Consider the following 15,321-nt stretch of genomic DNA (forward strand, 5'->3'; position numbering starts at 1 on the left):
GAATTGACTTGACGGCAATGGGTTTAAACAAGATAGAGGCAGGTGGCTCTGTCATCTAAAAGTCTGGGTAAGGGCTTCATAGTTTACCCATGAGGTCAAAGGCCCAGGTTTTCCACCTTATTACTTTGCCATATATAAGTCAAGGATATAAATAAATAAGCCCCAGACAGCAGAACAGAGGAATAGATAAAGAAGACCATGTAGAGGGCTTATACGTTGCTGTCTTTTAAGGAAGGCGCCTGGAATTTGCCACACATTTCTGCTTACTTTCCACTGGGCCAGAATTCAGCCACATGGCTACTCCTAGTTGCAAGGGAGGCAGGGGAATGTGTCTTTAGACTTCAAAACCATGTGCACAGCTGAAGACTGGAAGCTCTTTGACCATGAAAGAAGGGGAAGACATACTGGAGGATAGTTAGTTGTCTCTGCCCAAGTTACCTCTGTAACCAAGTGACTAGCACAGTGTCAGGTACCCAGTGGGACCTCAGTAAATATTATTTAGATTGAATTAACCTAAAATGTCTTTTAAGGACTTTTGAGCCCTTCACCAGAAAGATTAACTAGGCTTAGACACCAGAAGCTAGAAGCAGAAGAAGCTGGTGAGAGGAGATTAAGTAGTTTTGCTTAGCTTTAAGTCAGCTTTCTTCAGAAGGCATTTCCTATCTTTGTAAGTTATTACCTCAATTTCCCAACATTCTATTGAAAACAATGTCCAACCTGGCTTCATCCTTTCATTTCTTACACATTCACCCCCCACAGATATCAAAGGAAGTTCCATCTCACCAAACAGAATCTCTTCCATCTAAATAGAAAAGAGACTGGCAGGAATAGCTCTCACTTGGCAATTTATAGTATTTGTGGCATTACACTAGTGACACTGCTGGCAGGCACTGGGCCAGGGTGGTCCTCATAAAATTGTGAAGGAAGTGAGCTGTCTTAAACCCTCTCATCTCTTGTTTTCCTCATTTCCTCCATCCTGCCTTCACACCTCTACCCCAGCCCTCCTTTCACTCATTTTCATAACACTGGTAAAGTGTTAATGGATCACTAAGGCCTGAGCAGATAATAGCTTAAAATGCGACTCCTCCCAGAAGGGCATACTCCATAATAAGCAGAAGGAAACCTTTGAGTCCAAAGATTAAAAGCTAAACACTGTAAACTGATGGCAATAGAGCTCTGTTTGGGCCAATAACTACGTGAAGAAGGGAAGGCGGCTATTATTCACACCCATTTTACAGGAGAGGCAACCAAAACTCATGCAGGTTAAGTGACTTGCCAAAGTCCACTAGTGATGGAGCCAGTAATGAAACCCAGGTCTATTTGGCTCTGAATATAAGTTGCTTCCCATTAGTGTATCTATTCCAGACATGGGGTTCTTGCTTCACTTATCTTCCTTTCATTCTGTGAACTCATGGAACTCCCTTTAGCTCACAATCAGGAAAGTAACACACCACAATATGAATAGCTAACATTTATTGAGGCTTCTATGTGCTAGACAGTAAGGAGCCTCTGGGTGGTGCAAACAGTTAATGTGCTCGCTGTTAACTGAAAGGTTGGTGGTTTGAATCCACCCAGTAGAACCTGAGAAAAAGTCCTGGTGACTTTTAAAAAATCAGGCACTGAAAACCCTATAGAGCTTCAAACCTTGAATCAAAATTATCCTGTGAAGACACCTGTAAACTAAGTAACAGTTTAGCTCAAAAAGTAAAGATTGTCACCCTTGAGTATTGCGCTTTTTTATTTAAAAACAACAACAAAAAATTATCTATGTAAGACCAAATGGACAACGGGCTATTTTAAAGCATAGTTGAGAAGGCTGGAGGGCAGGGAGTTTAAGTCAATGGGAGTGAAACAATTAGAACGGAAATAACCAGAATATTGACAGAATGTGAAGAATGTAACCAATGTCACTAATCATTTTATGTCTAGAAACTGTTGAATGGGAATGTGTTTTGCTGTGTATATTTTCACCACAAATGAAATAAAATTATTTAAAAACAAAGAAAATCCTATGGAGTGTAGTTCTACTTTGACATACATGGGATTGCCGTGAGACAGAATTGACTCGATGGCAACTTTTTTTTTTTGATGTGCTAGATACTCTCATAGATACTAATTTTATCCTTATATGGCCCCATTTTACAGATGAGGAAACTTCAAGATATTAAGATATTAAGTTTACAGATGAGGAGACTTCAAGATATTAAGTAACTTGCCCAACATCACACAGCTAATATAGTGAGTAGCAGAGAAGGAATTAGAACCCAAGCAGTCCCTGAGTCTGTGCACTTAAACCATTATACTAAATTGCCGCTATAGATAAGAAAGCAATGATTGTGCATTATTATTATTACTTATGGATCATCCACCTACAACTTTAGTCTACAGTAAAGGGAAAATTCCATTCTGAAATTAGACATATCTTGATTTTTATCTAACTATCCCAGTGAATCGATGGAGTTGCAGAAAGTACACAGGATTGTAGATGCCACCTATGACTGCACTCCAAAGATGCCAGTCAGATAATTCTTTATTTTAGTTTTGCATTTATCAACTCCATATTTGTTGAAGTTCAAAAAATGCAGGCATGCACCCTAGTTTTGCTATGTAGTTACTTATTTCTGGGCAAAAGTTAGCACCATGTAGGGACGGGGGTAGAAACATGCTGTCCCTGGGCACTGCTCACCCTTGCTTCACCACTGCTGGTCTCAGTCACCAAGAGTGTAATGGTGAGGAAGCAAAATCACGCACATAGTGGAATGAAGCAAGGTGGGAGAAGGGAACAATAGGGAGCTCACATTTATTTAGCATCCACTGTAGTCCAAACACTGTATGGGGGCTTTCCACTAGGCATCTCATTTAATCTTCAGAACAGCTCTGAGGTAAGCCTCATTGTTTCCCTAACAGCTGCAGATCCTGCAATTTTGGTCTGCCAAAGGTCACTCTGGTAAGTGCCAGAGGTGAGGTTCAAGCTGTCTGTCTGACTTCTAAGTACATGCTCTTGACACAACACCAATCGTCTTTGAAGTCACTAGAAAGCTTGACTGGTAAGTTTGGGAGCTCTCCTCAACCACTGAATCTATTCTCATATCAGCTAGGACCATCTTCCATCTTCCCAAAGGGCCTTGGGATCTGTCTATCCCTCCTGAACTGGGTCTACTTTAGACCAATTCCTTGATGCTACTCTTCTGCTGGACCAGAAGATCTCAGAGTCCGGATCCATAAGGCAAGTGGCTTTATGGCTACTGCAATCATGGGCTTTCTAGTCAGATAGTCCTGAATCCTCTATTTACTACCTATGTGACATTAGGCAAGTTGCTTAACCTCTTTAAGCCTTAGTTTCCTCCTCTGTAAAATGGGAAGACCCACATCTCCTGCTGAGGGTTGTTATGAGGAAGACCCACATCTCCTGCTGAGGGTTGTTATGAGGCTTACACGAGAACTTGCATATCACATACTCAGCTCAGAGCCTGAGCACATGGGTTTTTTATTTTTCTGTTGCCTATATTGGGAAACAAGAGGGTTGTGATGAAAGGAAGTTTCCAACAAAAAGGAAATTAGCCAATTTTTGGAGTTAATCTGGCCCTTCAGTTGCTGAAGAGCTGTATTTAGTATTAAAATTGTGACCTGGTTATTTCCACTTGTGAATTGCTCAAGCCCCTTTCTCAAGACTTAAGACCAGGGCAGATTTAAATCTTGGATCTTGGTTCTTTGATTCTTTCTATGCAGGGTTTCGAACTGGTCTGAATGAGTTCAGTCATGGCCAATGAAGCAAAATTGGAACAGACCCGAGTTTTTTAGATTTGGGCGAAGCAGAACAGTAAGCGGAACAGAAAAAATTACAGGTCGAAGCCCTGGAACGGGAGACTCAGGAGTGGCGTAGTGAGCCCTTTCAGGAGCCTGATGTCAGATATTGGATTATTTCCAGGACTATGGACAGCAGCACACATTCAAAGCGGAGCAGTAGGACCCCATCTTTGAGGGAGGCACCACTGTTTCGGACTCTGCCCATCAACAGATTTGGTTGCTATGCAACGCACAAGCTGCCCTTGTTTTCTAACGGGGGGATTAAATTTCCAGCAGGGCTTTCACCTGTAATTTTTCCCATTCCACTTTATCCACATCTTAAAAATTTGGGTCTGTCCATGTTTTGCTTCGTTGGCCATGACTGAACCTGGCAGAACAAGTTCAAAGCCCTGTTTCCATGTCTATTTTAAAACAGTGACCTTTTTTTCCTTTTCTAATTCTTTCCAAGAACAGTAAGGCTGACTCCAGAATAATTAGGAAAGCATTCCAAGGTTGACATATTGCCAATAATAGAAATTATAAAACAATATTTAAGTCCATTATAATAAAACCTTTCACTTAACAGTACATTGTTATGTATACTTGTAAGTTGTTGGTAGCATTTCACAACTGTCTGTCTTTGCTTTGGATGTTGTCTGGCAGTATTGCCAGGTCTTAAGGATGTGGCAGGGACTACCAAGAATTTACTCATTCTCCCCTAGACACCCTTTTAACTCAGTACTGAAGTCACTCCTGAAGTTCACCCTTCAGCCAAAGATTAGACAGGCCCATAAAACAAAACAAGACTAAATAAGCACACCAGCCCAGGGGCATGGACAAGAAGGCAGGAGGGGACAGGAAAACTGGTAATGGAGAACCCAAGGTCAAGAAGGGGAGAGAGCTGATGTGTTGTGGAATTGGCAACTAGTGTCACAAAACAATATGTGTATTGTTTAATTAGAAACTGATTTGCTCTGTAAAACTTCATCTAAAGTACAATAAAAAAATGCACTCATTCTGCAGAATACTCTACAAAATTAATATTTTTGCCCTATGTGGAGACTGAGACTTTGATCCTTGTTTTGCCCCTATGACCTTGGTCAAGTCCTCTGAACTCTCCCAATTTTGGATTCCTCAACTGGAAACTGGAAAGAACAACTTCTGCCCTCCTTACCTCATTAGGATCCTGAGAAGTGCAGACAAAATGCTGGACAGGGAAGTGCTTTGGAACAACCTAAAACTACTGGACAGATGTTGAGGATTAATATGATAATTCATGAATGTGTGTCTGAAGTGAGAATGAAAAAAGACCATAAAACAAAGAAGGACAAAAGGTGTAACTGTGTTCCTAGTTTTGCCATTCATTAGCTGAGTGATCTTGGGGGAGGCCCTGAATTTCTCTGGGCCTCAGTTTCCTCATCTGTAAAATGGAGATTATAATAATAGCTGCTCTTTCTATTTCATATAACTTTTGCATCAAATAGGGCAGCGGGTGTAAAAATGTTACCTGAACAAAAAAAGACCATCCAACTGTCCAACTGTTAATTATTATTCTGAGTAGTAATGCCTGTAGAAGTTGCAGTATTCTTCCAGGGCTTAAACCAATTCAGACACCTTTGGAAATGAAATAAATCCTTTGAGATCACAGGCATCACCTATTTGCTTCCACAGGCAGTGGTTAAGTTTAATGAATAGGAGCCTGGCCTCTAGCATTTCATACTGCTGGAATTCAAATCTCAGCTCTACCACAAACAGGCTGTGTGATTTTGAGCAAGCATTTAACCCCTAAAAATTTTTTTTGACCTAGTTTCTCCATCCATAAGAATGAGGATGATGATGGTAGTTATAGTTACTTACCTCATGGAGTTATGAGGATTAAGAGACATAATATATGCAAAGCATTTAGATTAGTACTTAGTACACAGAATATATTTATTCAAATAAAACAAAAAAATCTGTTGCCACCAAGTTGATTCCCAATCATAGTGACCCTATAGGTCAGAGTAGAACTGCCCCTTAGAGTTTCCAAGGAGCACCTGGTGGATTTGAACTGCCCACCTTTTGGTTAGCTGTTGTAGCACTTAACCACTACACTACCAGAGTTTCCCACAGTATTTATAGCTATCTTTATTCTTGGATATTAGGTGGAACCTTGGCTCCGTGCTACCTAATTTATAACTTTTCCTGTAACTTTAACTTATTAAATAGCATCCCAGAATATGGGATAATAGAAAAATTTGAATAAAAAAAGTATCTAAATCTATAGCTATATGGCTCAGGCCTTTTTGGCTCCTGCTAAAGTTGTTTGCTTTCAATTAGCCATAGCAAATGCCTAAATCACCATCTTGAAATATCCTAAAAGAAAACTATGTATCTCAGGCTTAAGACCCTGCAGACAGGACATGCACGCCAGACCCTCTTGGGTACCTGTCTATAAAAAGAGTAGCCCTAACCAAAAACCCACTGCCGTCAAGTTGATTCCGAGTCATAGCAACCCTATAGGACAGAGTAGAACTGCCCCACAGAGTTTCCAAGGAGGGCCTGGTGGATTGGAACTGCCAACCTCTTGGTTAGCAGCTGTAGCATTTAACCACTACACCACCAGGGTTTCCAACTATAGCCCTAGGGGCCATTAAAAAACAAATCTGTGGCCATCAAGTAGACTTACAGCGGACCCTATAGGGCAGAGTAGAACAGGATATCCAAGGTGCAGCTGGTGGAATTGAACTACCGACATTTTGGTTAGCAGCCAAGCTCTTAACCACTTCCTATTTCCATGCCTCAGATCAACTCACCAATGACTTCCAAGGCCCTTCTCCCTTCCATTCCATCTGTTGCCCAGAAGGTTGGGAGACAGAGGTACAGGTATGCTGAGAGAGAAGATCTCCCCTTCTTTTCCACTTGCGATCCAGAAAGTCAATCACGCAGCAAGGTCTCCCACCCTATTTGTGAGAGGAATCTCTGGGTAGGCCAAGCTTTCCACTCTGTTCCAGCTGCTGCGGTTCCAGTGCAGGTTCTAATCTGCCATTGAGTGAGGCAGGTTTTCCACGTCCTTACACAGTGGATAAATGAAAGGATGAGTGAGAAGCTAAATCGGGTAATGACATCATTAGGTAATAAGTGCACAAGGAGGTGATAAAGTGGAAAGGACAAGGGTGAACAAACGTGAGTAACCAATACATAAAAGGTGCATAAAGTTCTGTACTAGAGGTTAAAAACAAAAACAATTTAAGCTTTTCAGGCAGAGCGGAGAATCATGAGAACTTAGAACCTCCCCCCGCAAAAAAAAAAAAAAAAAAAAACACCAAACCAAACCCGCTGCCATTGAGTTAATTCCTACTCACTTAGAAACCAGAATGATGAAACTCACAGGGCAGTAGTTCTCAAATTTGACTGTGCATCAGAATAACGTGGAGCACTTGTTAAAACGTAGATTGCTGGGCCCCATCCCCAGAATTTCTGATTCTGTAGGTCCGGAGTGGGGCTTGAGAACTTGCGTTTCTAACAAGTTCCCAAACGCGGGGACCACACTTCAAAAACCACTGAATTGCTGCTGCGAGGCTATCATTGTTTGTAAATGGGCCTCAGAACTAAGTACGGCCCAGGAAAGTGGCCTGAGGGCTGCGGAGACAGGGGTGTCCAGGGACTCGCCGGCGCTTTGGTTTCGTGCTCTACAATAGGGTCCACGCGTGTGTTGGCGGCCTGACTGAGCATCCCAGCTGACCTGGGAAATTCGTAAGGCACTCGCACCCATATGGCCCCCCCCACCCAGGCCTTGACGGGTTGGAGTTAAGGGTTTGGGGACTAGCGCCTCAGTAGAGAGCGGCTCGCCGCCTCGGGCCCACACCCGCTATTTATTTCCCTCCCTTCCAAGCCGAGGCTGAGGAGCTGCGGGCCCCCCATTTATCCTCTTCTCGGATCCAGTTCTGAGGACTGGCACAAAGGAAAGGGTGGGAAATAGGAATTTGGGATTGCCGCCCCCGGCAGAGTTGCGGAATCCGAGCCAGCGAGGAGCCAGGGACTCGCCGCGGCTTCAGCCTCTGGCGGCCAGCAGTGGGGGGCGCACCAAGGCAGCAGTTCGGGAGCTGCGCTTTGTCACCGCGGCCGCGTGAGGCGCAGGGGGTGGGGGAGAGAAGGCATAGAAAGGGACCATGGGGACAGGACGGGGCGGTCGACCGGCTCGCAGGCCAGAAAGGGACGCTCATGGGACTGCAGGCTGCATCTGGCACGGCTCCGGGGGCAAGTGAAGGGACCGAGACGCCTGGCCGGGCCTGTGCGCGCACTCCTGTTCTGGGCCAGCGAAGACCAGTCCTCTGGGCGGATAGCCCTCTAGCGCTCCCTCCACTGCAGCAAGCCCCTGCTAGCTAGTATCCCACCCTCCAAAACCCACCGCCTAGGGCACATAAAAAAAAAAAAAAATGTGCACCCGCAAAGAATCACTGTCAGGCTTTTTGGCCGCGAGCGCACAGTCCCTCCACGTCGCGGCGCCCTGAGGCCCTTCCTGCTTGTTAATCACCCTTCTCAGAGTGCCCCCGCTCCTCGAAGACTTACGGTAAAGGCGCCAGTAGCTTCTAGCCAGTCGTTCACTGCAAGCCCTCAGGCGCAGGAGCCCTGGCCACCCCCCCCCCCCACCGCCCCGACGAATCCGGGAAGGGAGGCCCCTGTCCCGGCTGTTCAATCATACCCAAGGCACTCCACTTCTGGGGCGCAGCGCTACCGTCGGAGAGAGAATCTGGCCTTTGGAGGCCAGACGGCTTGGGTTAAAATTCCGGTTCACCCACTTCCCAGCTGTGTGACCTGGGGCAAGCTCTTCAACCTTTCTGAGAGTTTTCCTGCTGCACAGCGGGAATGACTGTACCCCGTCGGGGGGCGTTGTGAAGCTCAATGAAATGAAGGGGGCAAGTCTGGGTCCGGCGGCTCCGTGAAATCAGTCCCCGAACACCTCACACAAGGGCTTTTCCATTAGCTCCGACTCGCCCAACAGACTGGACTTCCTCGCCTGAGGGGTGGCGGTGGGCAGCTGTCCCATCCCACACCCTGGAGATCCACTCCTTGTCCCACCCCACACCCTGGAGATCCGTTCTTTATCTGGTGCCGCCGAGTCACTGAGTCAGGCAAGACAGAGCGGGGAGAAGGGAAGAGGCTGCGGCCTCGGAACCGGAACCGAGAGAGACAAACAGAACACGGAGAGACTCACAGAGAGACCGGGACACGGGAGGGAGCATTAACGGACCCGTCAAGTCCAGAGGAAAGATCCCACCTGGATTTGGGCCCCGGGAACCCTTGGTTGGGCCACCCTGATGGGCACCCCAGTGGGCGATTTCCCTTTTCCAGCGCCATGGTGAGGATGGGTAGGCCACTGCAGGGAGAGGGCAGCAGGCTTGTTTGGCTTTTGGGCTGTCCTAGTGCTTGGGAAAGGTTTGCCCCTGGACAAAACAAAATCCTAAAACTGATTTTCTCCAGGCATTTAGGGAAGGAACTTCATAGTTTACTTGACTCTGTGATAATAACTGACTTGTTCCCTGCTCTGGAGACCCCCTTATCCTGAGAGGGTAGCCCAAACCAAGTTCTGCCTTCCAAGGAGAAGATACCTGGCCCGGACCTAGACATTTTGCGTGGCAGGTGCAGATCTGGGAAGATGTGCCCAGGCCAGGGGGCAGATGTGGGCTGCCTGGCCTGACCCTCAGGTTCAGTCCCTTGGGTCAATCAATTCTGGAGGACAGTTTGAGGGAGACAACTGCCATATAAGGGAAAAATACCTGGGTGAGGCTACACCCCCTTTCAAATTGATCAGGCTATAGTGCCTGGGGTATGGTGGCCCTTAAGGGGTTGTAGGGGATGGGGGAACCTTAGAAATGGAAGGCCAACTTCAGTGCTTCTGTGCATTTTTCTGGGGAGAAGGCTGACAGATAGGTGAAGAGGCTGTGGCCCACAAGAGGTTAAAACTGGCAGCAAAACCCTGGTGAGTCCTGCCCCTTTCCAGAAAGGTACTCAGGGCCTCAGTGGTTCCTGATGGTCAAAAAAGGACTGAGTTTTAACTCTTAGCATCTCCAGAGCCCCTGCTGCAGTGGCATTCCTGATAATTCAAGACTTACGCCCCAAAGACCCTTCCTACCTGCTCGGGCAGACCAGCTGGTCTCTTCTCTCCCACAGTGGCATCACTCTCCCACTGTCCCAAAGGAGGACAAGGCTTGGAGGCCTTCTACAGGACTCACCTCAGTTTCCAAATGGTTTAGAGGCATATTATTCTTTATTCTTCTTTCACGTCTTTAGTGAGTGGTCAGGGGTTAGTTGCCCCCTCCAGAACTCCAGGCCTGGTGCCTTTCTGACAGCTCAGTTGTGTGAACTTGAAGTCAGAGGGAGGAGATTGAATCCTGACTGTCATTTTTGTTTGCACTTCCTCTCTCTGTGCTTCAGATTTCTCAGCTGCAATAGGGTGATTCGTAACATCTTCCACAGAGTCTGTTGTGAGGTTGAAAAGAACAAGCATATGTGAAATGCTTAGAACAGTGATTGCTCTTATCGGTAAGGTTCCCAGACTTGCAGCTGGGTTTGTCTTTGGCCTCCTGGGAAAGCATGGGGAATGGCAGGGCGAGGACAGTTCAAGTGTGCGGGCCCTGAGCTTTCTAGCCATGCAGATGCTTCTGAGTGGCAAAAGGCAGGTGGGCACCCTCTCTAAGGGGCCTCTCAGCCCCCCCTAGATCCCAGCCCAGGGCTAAAGCTTTGTGAAGGGTTGCCTTATGGAGAGGAAAGGCACTCACTGTGGGGGTTGAGGCATTGCTGAAGGACATGGAGGGATAAGGTCTCAGAAGGAAGACTGAGCCCAGGTCTGATGTTTAGCCACGTCCTGGCCGTTTGAGTCAAGACCACTGGTGTCCTTAGGAATATGCGAGAAAAGTCACTGCAGCCTGAAGAGGCCTGTCAAAGGACTGTTTCGCAAATTAAATGAGAAACGAGTGTCAGTAAGCATTATAATGAAGGCAAATTTCAGGATAATAATGGTGAAGGGAGAATTACTACCATTTCTGCTGGGGGGGGGGTATCCAGGCCTTAGCATGTGCGGGTGTGGGGAGATAGTCCAGGTTTAGGGAATTGCTGGTGGACCAGAACAAACCCGCGCTGGGCTCGTCAGGTCGGGGGCTTGAGGCGGGACAAGCTTCGAGCTTGGGAGGGTCCTCCGGGCGCTAGTCCTGCCCTGGGGCCTTGAGCACCGGAATAGGCCAAAGATGGGCGTGGGGATGTGGGCCCCCGGGGTGGAGGGCAGTGCACACCACCTGAACTCGGACCTTCAGGAGGCTGGGCCCTAGGTGTGGCGGTGAGTGCGGCAGTAGGGCTGGTGGGACTAGCAGAAGGCGGCAGGAGTCCGGAAAGCCCAGAATTCCAGAAGCCGCAGGTCCTGCCGGTCTGAAGGAGAAATCTGCCGTGGTGGCCGCCGCAGCAGTGCGCCACCACCCACTCCCTGTGCAGGCTCCTCTGCCCACCAGAGGGTGAGCAAGGGGGTGGGGGGAGTGGTGCGGCCACGAGTTCCCGCCGGAGGAAGCCCGGCCTCCGGGCGTCGGGGATCCAGTGTACCATTCCCCCAGGTGCGAATCTCGCGGTACCTCTGGGCGCCTGGGTTCCCAGGGGGGCTTCGGCGACTATCAAGGGCGGGTAGGGGGTCACCAGAATCCCGCTTCCCCGATGACGTCCCCAGCACTGGAACTTCGACGGCCTGCGACACCGCGTGGAAGAAGACTGAGGGTCCAAGATCAGTATCCATGACAGCAGGCTCATGCTTATTGTTTAAAAGTAAACTTGTTCTCTTTGTTCAGCCGTTTTACTAAAGTAAATGCCAAAAAAAAAAAAAAAGAAAAGAAAAAGAAAAGAAAGAAGAAATTACCCCTGGTCAGATTGGCTCCCCGGAACCCCAGCCCCCTGTCCCAGGTCTCCTCGCCCTTTGCTTTGGGCCGGGGCACATGTGTGCCATTGTGAGGCCCTGCTTCTGGCTTGGAAGGGGCGCAGGGCCACACCGATCGCGCTCGAGCGGGGCCAGCAGGCCACTGAGCAGCCCCCACCCCGGCGGCGCTCTCCAGAGCCGGGTTTTCTTGGGAAGCGGATCGGCCCCAGCGGGTCAGCACATCTGGTGGCCTATGCCTGGCTTCTTATTGCATTTAAAGTGACCGGCGCATCTTATCTCATGGCGCCTTACCGGGGTTACCACCCACCCACGGCCCAGCCTAGCCCAGGCGGAAGCAGAGCCGCGCGGGCTTTTGAAGTCCCCAGAATTTCAATCTGAGAGGAGCCGGCAGGACCCGAGCCCGCCGCCCCCTGCGGGGGAGGGTAAGGCGGGCCCTCGGGGGAGGAGGAGTAGACAGGTTGCCTCCCCGCAGCTGGAGGCAAGAAGCGTCTGGGGCCGAGGCTGGACCCCACTTCACTCTCCTCTTTTGTGGGGCTGTCCTGGCCTCGGTAGCCGCGGGCTTTACTTCCTCTGAGAATTTACCTTCAGTTTCCAGCCGTGTGGTGAATAACCTCCAAGATACAGTGATTATGATATTAAAATACCTCCCCCCAAAGACAGAAAATGTGTTCTTATTCAGTCCCCTTCTCCTTTTTCCTTCCTTCTGTTAAAAATCTGACCTTTATCTCACCTCTCTTCATCTGATGTTGATGAAAGATGCTTTAGAAAGAAGTGACATTTGATAATTTTTTTTTCCTCAGGTGCTCCGTCTTGGGACTTGGGGTGCAGTAAGACCCCAAAGACTGGGGAAACGGAGGCTTCTTTGAAAAGGGGGGCAGGAATTAGGGGAGAGATGGGGCAGAAGTTGGAGCCCAGAAGAGGTAGTCTCCTTCCAGGAGAGGCTGCGTCCTTCCCTAGGACACAAGAGGAAGTCCCCTTGTAGGGTCAGACCCCAGGAGTGGCAAGTAGCCCCCCTTGATCTCTCAATCCTATTCCTCTTTCATCTTGCAGGGAAAACCCAAAAGAAAAGAGGATCAAACGCAGGGCACTCCTATTGAATGCAAAGCTAGGGGCGGGGCAGGCGAGCAAGAGTCCTTCTGAAGATCTAGTCTGAAGAGGGGAGGGTGGGAGAGCCCTAGAACAGTGCTGGAAAGGGTGGTTGGCCGCGGCAGCCCTAAGACCAGGCGGGAAGGGCTCGACTTTGATAGGGAGGAGAGAGAACAAACCAGGTGTTCCCTCAGACTCCGGCTGCCTGAGGGGTGAGGGGCGTGCCACAGTCCTTCACAACTCGGCATTACAGCAAAAGGCTCTGGGGTTTGATCCTCGAACCCACCCCCCACTGCTTCTCTCAGATCTTTAAAATATTCCCCCGGATTTGTAGGCTAGTAGAGTGCTCAACGGAAGGTGGTTTAGGGATCCCGAGGGAGTGGAGATGTTTATGCAGACCCTACGCCCCTGATTGCCTTGCCCCCCACTACCTGCTCCCAACCCCAAGGACAGGATAAGTAGCATCTTCTACTGAATTGGGGGATATGTCAAAAGCGGGAGTGGGGAGGAGCTTTTGTTGCTTCCTGAACCCCTTGCTTCTTCCACTCCCCTCCTATAACCCCAACATAGGAAGACTGGGGTGGGGTTAGGGAGAAGAGTAGAGAAAAAGGAGGAGGAGGAGAAAAAAGTGGGAGGAAGAAAGGAGACAAGATGTAGTGGTGAAGGGACATTGGGACATTTGTTTTAGAATCTCGGAAGCTGGGTCTGTGCCTTCGGATTGAGAGAAGGAGGGGAGCGGAGCAGAGGCCCTTTCCCAACCGGCCTCCCAGGGCTGGAAGTTCTGGGGAGGGGGCGGAGAAAGGGGAGTTGTAGGAGTGGCAGAGCGGAAAAGACACCGGCCGCCTCCCGCCCCCAGCTAAGTGGGGAGAAACCCAGCCACCTGCCCGCAGGGACACTCCAGCTCTGAAAGAGCACGGAAGGCGTGAACTTCCTAGCCGGTCCTAGTCCGCCTTTCCTGGAAGAGCACCTGAGAGGGAGCTTGTGGCTGCCCCTAGAGACATCATGCTCCTCAAACATCCTCTCCCTCCAGTCCTGCGAAGGAGGTTCCCTTCTGTCCCCCAAAGATTTCACAGAGACCCGGGCCAATTGCTCCTTGGGGGCATTTTCTGTGACTTCTCTCTCTTCTATCCCCAGCGCCACCCATTTTTGGAGCGGAAAACTGCAGTCCCCGGGCAGGGGCTGGGGGGGGGGTCCTATGAGTCAAACCCCTGCGAACCTCAAAGCCTTGTGCTCAGGCACTGTCAACCCCTGCGCTAAATCTCCAGGTGCGAGCGAAAGCATTCACCTTACTAGGGGCCTCCGGCGCCGCTGCCGCCTTAGGGGCCGCACTGGCCAGGGCCTCCTCACTTGCAGAAACCTGTTTCCGGGAGAATTCGTTGACTCTGAATAAATAGCTTAAAATGCAGACGGGGGGGGGGGGGAAGGCGATTCAGACGCTGTCCCCACCCCACATACCTGTAGTGCGGGCGAGGTCCGAGCAAACGGGAAAGCGGTTTCTTCTAATAGCAACCTCGAGATCTATCAAGCTGGGCTGTGGAAAGCTTAAGGTCACCTGGTTTGGGGGGCGGGGAGATAAAAAAAAAATCAGTGAACACTGAGTCAGCAGCCAAGGCGGGTCTTCGGGGGGAAAAAATTAAGGCATTTGTCTTTAGCCCCTTGGGGGAGGAAAACAGCAAAGTTCTCTTGGCTCCCAGGAGGAAGGACCAGCTGGGGGTATGGGGAGGGAGGAGGAAGAGAGAGGAAAGGACACTCCAGGCTCACGCTCGCCAGACAACGGGGGGGGGGGTACTTTTTTTTTCCGGTAGCTTGTAAAAAGACTTCGGGGCCCGTATCAGGTTAGCTCACCAAGGGCAGCTGTAATAATGGCGAGACAAGCGAAGCTTGTGGGTCAGCCTTCAAACTTCTAAAATGCAGTTAAGGATCCTCTTATTAGTGTTACATCAAGGCACCAAGAAAACAAAAGCCAAAACAACAATTAAAAAAAAAATCAAAAGCGTATTCGATGACCAAGTCTCGCCGCCCTGCGGAACTGACCGCGCCTTAAGCTCTCTTTTCTTTCTGCGGAATTCCATTTGCATCCCCTCTGCCTGGGTGTCTCCCTCTCTCAGTGTTTGTGTCTCTGTCTGTTTTCACACTCTCCTCCCCATTCGAGCGAGCCCCACACCTGGCGCATCACTGCCGAGCCATTAGCTGCGGGTCTCCTTTCATCTTCGTTGTGGCAGACGTTTCTATTTATCCACTTGCGCTCGCCGAGTGGCGTCACCAGCGGTACTGTAATGACGATTGCAGCGAGAGGATGACAGCTTAGAAAGAAGAGGGCAATGGGGCTTCCTCCCAGAGGCGGTGCGGCACAGAGAAGCGCTCGCATCACAAGGTGACCCCAGCTCCCAACCGCCGCCGCCGCGGTCACCGCCAACATCTCGCTTTGGACGCTCCGCGCCCGCCCTGCCTCCCGGCCTCTCTTTCTCCTTCCAGCAGCCAAGACCTGTCCGGCCACTGGGGACCCAGGGAGCCGGGGGTTAGGTGCTCACTGGGGCTTCCTCTCTCCGGAG

The sequence above is a fragment of the Elephas maximus genome, chromosome 8 (assembly GCF_024166365.1).
Source record: "Elephas maximus indicus isolate mEleMax1 chromosome 8, mEleMax1 primary haplotype, whole genome shotgun sequence".
In the NCBI taxonomy this organism is placed as follows: domain Eukaryota; kingdom Metazoa; phylum Chordata; class Mammalia; order Proboscidea; family Elephantidae; genus Elephas; species Elephas maximus.